This window comes from Nicotiana tomentosiformis, chromosome 2, assembly GCF_000390325.3.
Source record: "Nicotiana tomentosiformis chromosome 2, ASM39032v3, whole genome shotgun sequence".
NCBI classification, from domain to species: Eukaryota; Viridiplantae; Streptophyta; class Magnoliopsida; order Solanales; family Solanaceae; genus Nicotiana; species Nicotiana tomentosiformis.
This window is the reverse complement of record NC_090813.1, coordinates 80,844,257-80,850,256: the sequence shown is the minus strand read 5'-3', so window position 1 is coordinate 80,850,256 and position 6,000 is coordinate 80,844,257.

The window sequence follows — 6,000 nt, the reverse complement described above, 5'->3', positions numbered from 1 at the left end:
GTGCTGTGTGTTTACTTTTGAGACTATGAGGCGGTACCTCAGGAGTTCTCCCTGCACATTTACTTTTGAGACTACGAGGCGGAACCTCGGGAGTTCTCCCTTCATATTTACTTTTGAGACTACGAGGAGGGTACCTCGGGAGTTCTCCCTACATGTTTACTTTTGAGATTACGAGGTGGTTCCTCGGGAGTTCTCCTTACATGTTTACTTTTGATACTACGAGGTGGTTCCTAGGGAGTTCTCCCTGCATATTTACTTTTGATACTATGAGGCGGTACCTCGATAGTTCTCCCTGCACATTTACTTTTGAGACTACGAGGCGGTACCTCGGAAGATCTCTTTGCTTATTTACTTTGAGACTACGAGACGATATCTCGGGAGATCCCCTGTTGTTTACCCCCTGAGTGTTGTACTACTATTTTTGCTGTGCTTTCCTTTTGTTAAATTCCAGTCTCTTAATATATTGTTATATTCCCTTGCTTTATTTATTATATACCAGTGGGCCTGACCTAACCTCGTCACTACTCAACCGAGGTTAGGCTTGGCACTTATTGGGTACCGTTGTTTTGTACTTATGCTACTCTTCTGTATATGTTTTTGTGTGCCGATCCAGGTACTTCTTATCAGCCACGCTATTAGCTGAGAGTGCTTGCTGCTATACGCAGGCTTAAAGGTATATCTTCCGTGTCCGCAGACCTCAGAGTCCCCTTCTATTCTCCCCTATGTCAATTACCTTTTGTACTTATTTTATTAGACTCTGGTGCATAGAGATACTAGTTTCTCCTGTAACTTGTGACTTATGATGTTCCGGGTTTTGGGAATACTATGTATTACTAGAGTATTGGTTATTGTACGTGCCGAGTAACTTTGCTACCAGTTATTTAGTTATCTGTTGCAGTTAGTTGTTAAGTTTTACTTCTATTTTTGTTATTTCCGCATTTGATAGGCTTACCTAGTCGTAGAGACTAGGTACTGTCACGACATTTTTACGGAGGGAGTTTTGGGTCGTGACATTTTGTGGACAAGTGGCTACATAAATGGTTATTTGGCTTGATCTCCTTAATGACATGGCCAAGTGTGTAGAGCACCTACCAAATGTCTCTTTGCATGGAAAGTTTTTGACAAGTAGATGAACACTTGTCACTTTCTTACACAATACTTACAACTCTAAATACTCACTTCTTATACCCTCCGAAAACACACCAAAAAATATTTTTTTCTCTCATGATTGCTAATGATTACTAATCATCACTACAAGCCTTTTCATTTCAATTATGCCTAGCCTTTTGGGTAATCCAATTTCTTTTATAACCTTTGTTTATTTCCTCAGTACAAACTTGCTGGTATTATTTAATTTTGTTGATTCATGCATCCTCTAACTAAATAGAGGTAGGCTTGTTTAATCCTGGAGAAACATTTTACATTGCTAAAATAGTTTTTTAGGACAGTGCCCAACACAACTCAAGCCAATTCGTATATTTCTGCTCACAATTATTATTGATGTATTATCGTTATTTCCTAGTGTCATTTCCCTACAGATTACTCATCGTTAATGATAGTAGCTACTAATAAATAGGTTCCTTAGTTTGACTAGCTTTTCCAGTGGGGAAAATTCTCGGATTGTCTTAAAGTGAGGGAAAGTGGTCGGAGGTGGTCTCAGGCATGGGTAGATGGTGGCGCCAGCAATAAAGGGGAGGGCGAGATATTTTTGAAAACGTAATTGAAGAAGAAGTTTTTTCTTTAAAAGAGAAATCCACGTGTCACATATTGATTGGTCCATATTTTGAACTAAAACAAATATATCAGGCGTTTGAGATTCACACACCTTGTTCTTGGAAGAGGTTGTCAATTAAGTGCTTAATAGGCATATTTTCACCAAACATTAGGTATTCAATAGGAATATGGGCTAGTTCAAGTGTCTAAATGAACAAATATGGAAAGTTTAAGGGGCCGGGCCGCATATGTATTTTTATTATTTCCATAATTGTAACGACCCGACCGGTCATTTTGAGCTCTAGCACATCGTTCAGTGATTTGAGGCCTTGAGTACTTCACTTAAGGTATTATGACTTGTACGTGTGGTCAGAATTTAAGTTCGGGAAGTTCAGGATTGATTTGGAAAGAAAATTCAAATTTCGGAAGCTTTAAGTTGGAATAATTGTTTAAATGTTTGACATATGAGTAAAAGACCTCGAAATCGGGATTTGAAGATTCCAACGGATTCGTATGATGATTATTGTCTTAGGAGCGTGTACGGATATTGATTTGGAGGTCCTTAGATTATTTCAGCCCCAATTGGTGGAAATTGGAAACAAGATGATTTTTGGAAAGTTTGACCGGGAGTGGGTTTTTTTATATCGGGGTCGGATTCTAATTTCGGAAGTTGGAGTAGGTCCGTAGTGTCAATTAGGACTTGTATGCACAATTTGAGGCCAATCGGACTTGATTTGATAGGGTTCGGCGTCAGATATAGAAGCATGAAATTTTAAAGTTCATTAGGCTTGAATCGATGCGCGATGCATGGTTTTAGCATTGTTCGATGTGATTTAAAGGCTCGACCAAGTTTGTATGATGTTTTAGGACTGATTGGTACATTTGGTTGAGGTCTCGGGGGCCTCAGGTTGATTCCGGATGGTTAACATATTGAATTTGGCCTTATGAAAATGCTAGTGGCAGCATATCTGGTGTAACCACACCAACGAGGTTTTGGCCGCAGGTGAAGAGTCGCAGAAGCGGCACTATGGCCACATAAGTGAACTTTAGACTAAGCTGGGTAGCCAAATATATGAGTGTATTTTCGCATTTGCGAGCCCGCAGATGCCAGGGGAACTCCGCAGAAGCGGAAACTGAGAGGGGTAGCTGGGTCGTAGAAGAGGAGGGGTATCCGCAGATGCGTCAGAGCAGAAGCACGTAGTGGACCGCAAAAGCGGTTGCGAAGAAGCAGAAAATGGTCACAAAAGTGAATTTTGCCTAGCTTGGAGGGAACCTCACCTACGATGGTTTTTTCGCAGGTGAGGCTTGTGTTCCACATATGCGGAAAGTCGGTTGGGTAGATTGTTTTAAAATCGAGGTTTTGCTCATTTTCCTCATTTTCTCACTTGGTCGGGGCAATTTTGGAGAGCTTCAAGGGGAGATTTTGACCTAGCAACACAAGGTAAGTGATTCCCACCTATTACAACTTATATACATGGTTTGTATAAGGATTTAAGCATGAAAATTAGTCGAAATTGAGGAGTTTTGTTTTGTAGAAAACCTAAAATTTAGTAATTTTGTAGTTTGGCCACGAAATTGGACATGGAATTAGGAATAAATTATATATTTGAGTTCGTAATGTTATGGGTAAATTTATCTCCAAAAGAAAATCGGAATCCAGGCACGTAGAGGGTTGATTTTATCGACATTTCAAGCAAAATTGGAAATTGTTTAAATTAATTAATTATGGGTATTATAGCACATTTTGATTGGTTTGCAAATTGTTTGAATAGTTTTGGATCGACGAGCATTGGTTTGATGTGTTAGAGAGGCCTTAGTGCCGGTTAAGGAACTTCGGAGCGAGGTAAGTCTCCTGTCTAACCTTGTGAGGGGAAAACTACCCCTAGGTGATATTTATTGTTATGTACAACTAGTTGTGGGTGCTACGTACGCATGAGATGACGAGAGTCCGTACATAGCTATAGCATGTTTATGTCCAGGTAGACCTAGGATCTTATCCTATAATATTTGAATTATTTGAGCTCATGTTGCTGACATTAATTAATCGAAGTTATAAATGAAATTGATTTAGAAATATTTATATGTATACTAGGCTATGCCTTAAAACTTTAAATTTTGGGCAAGTTATTTGAGAATTTTGTAAAGATTATGTTCATGTTATGATCCTGTACTGTATTGTAAACACATGTCTTATGATTCGGTAATTTCCTTCCCTTTTCTTGTAGAGCGGGCCGAACGCCTCGGCAGTATATAGATGCATCTATGGTTCATGTCGCTCGACCATCGGTAGTGTACAGATTATTCTGGATCGTGCCGAACGACATCGGCGGAATCGTGCGTTATATCACTAGTAATCCGAATGTTCACGAGTTAACCTTTCTATTGATGCCCGATATATTATACGGTGTTCCTTATTTATTCGAGATTTGCACTTGATAATTTTTGAGCTGGTAAGGCAGGATACAAGACCGAAATAATTTATACTTTAAAGGGTTGTTTGGTTTGAATACGGTTTATGCCGGGATAAGTTATGCTAGGATTAGTTATGCTGGGATTATTATTTATCCATTGTTTGGTATGTTGTATTAAAAATGATAATTGCATAATTTCTAAGAAGAAGGTATAAGTTATCCTGGCACTAATTACCTCCACCCTCTACAAGGTATAAGTTATTCCGGTATTAATTTTAATCTCGGGATAACATATACCACATTTGCTAACCAAACAAAGTATTAAGGTAGTATTAAATTCTTATACCAGCACTATACCTTCTTATACCTCATACCAAACGACCCCTAAAAGAAATAATTTGAATATTAGGTAACTTACAAATTTGCCCCATCATTTTCGTATGTCTTATATCTGTTATGTTTTATTACATTGCTTTATTGGTCCTTTAGTAAGTGTCAATATCGACCCCTCGTCACTACTTCTCCGGGGTTAGGCTAGATACATACTGGGTACATGTTGATTTACGTACTTATGTGGCACTTCTGCACTAAATGTGCAGGATCTGACAGGTTTATTGATGATCACCTTGGCGCGTAGGCGCACCTGGTGGCGAGACTTAATGTGAGATACATTCCAGGCTACGCATCGTAGTCCATCGAGTCTCCACTGTACTATTTATTTTATTCTATCTTATTACATTTGGGACAAATGTTGTATTGTTATTGTACTCTTTAGAAAATTCTCATGTACTTGTGACACTGGATTTTGGGGGTTCTTCCAGGTTATTTACTATTGAGGTTCATGTAAATATTTTCATTTACTCTATAAAGTTTACTTTATACTATATAATTAAGGAAAATTATGATTTCAAAATATTATAATGAGTAATTGAAGTGGTAAATCACCGTTGGCTTGCCTAACAGCGGCTTTAGGCGCCATCACGACCTATAGTGAATTTTGGGTCATGAAAGCTTGGTATCATAGCCTTAGGTTCACTTAGGTCTCACAAGTCATGAGAAAGTCTAGTAGAGTCTCGAGGATCGGTACGGAGACGTCTGTACTTATCTTCGAGAGGCTACAAGGTTGTTAGGAGCACTCCCCTTCTTGATTCCTCATCGTGCAATTTGATTCCTTTGAGGCTTATACCTTTATTTCATTCATACTCGATCTTATACGACATGAAGCGCTTGTTATCAAATGGGAATCAAGTAGTTGTGGTGGTACTGCAGACATAATGCAGGATGTTTTTCCCTGCGTGTTCTGGCAGGCTATTGTCGTCGCCTTGTGGAAAGATGTTTTATCGTTTCAGCTTAACAATTGTATTTTCGATGGTTTTGAGGCTACGCACATATTGCTATGATGTTCACGCGTTGTTATCGCACGATGTTGGTGTAATGATAAGGTGTTCATTATGTGTTGAGGCAGTGAATGGCTTGAAAAGAGGATTTCTCAGTGCATGATTAAGGGGTTCAGCATTTAATTCCACCAGAGGAAAGGGAATTGGACTATAAATGTCCATGTTTGGTTGATAAAGTAACGAGACTTGATATTTTTGAGCGTGGTGGAATTTTTATTGTGATGCGGCATCGCCATCCTTATTTGAACGCATTACGGTTTGCCAATGTTACGGTCTTCTTGGATCTTTGCCCTCGGGGTAGGGTGTTGTGAAATGGTGCTTGAGGGGAGGTTGCTAGGGATAGCTATGTGCAGTGGCTCAAAATCGAATTGGTAATTCTAATGTTGATGGCTCGAGAAAGATGATCTTCTGAGAGGCTTAGAGTTAGTAACATTTTATTTGTTTAGGTGCTGCAGAGATGGATTTCGATTTGATGCAAC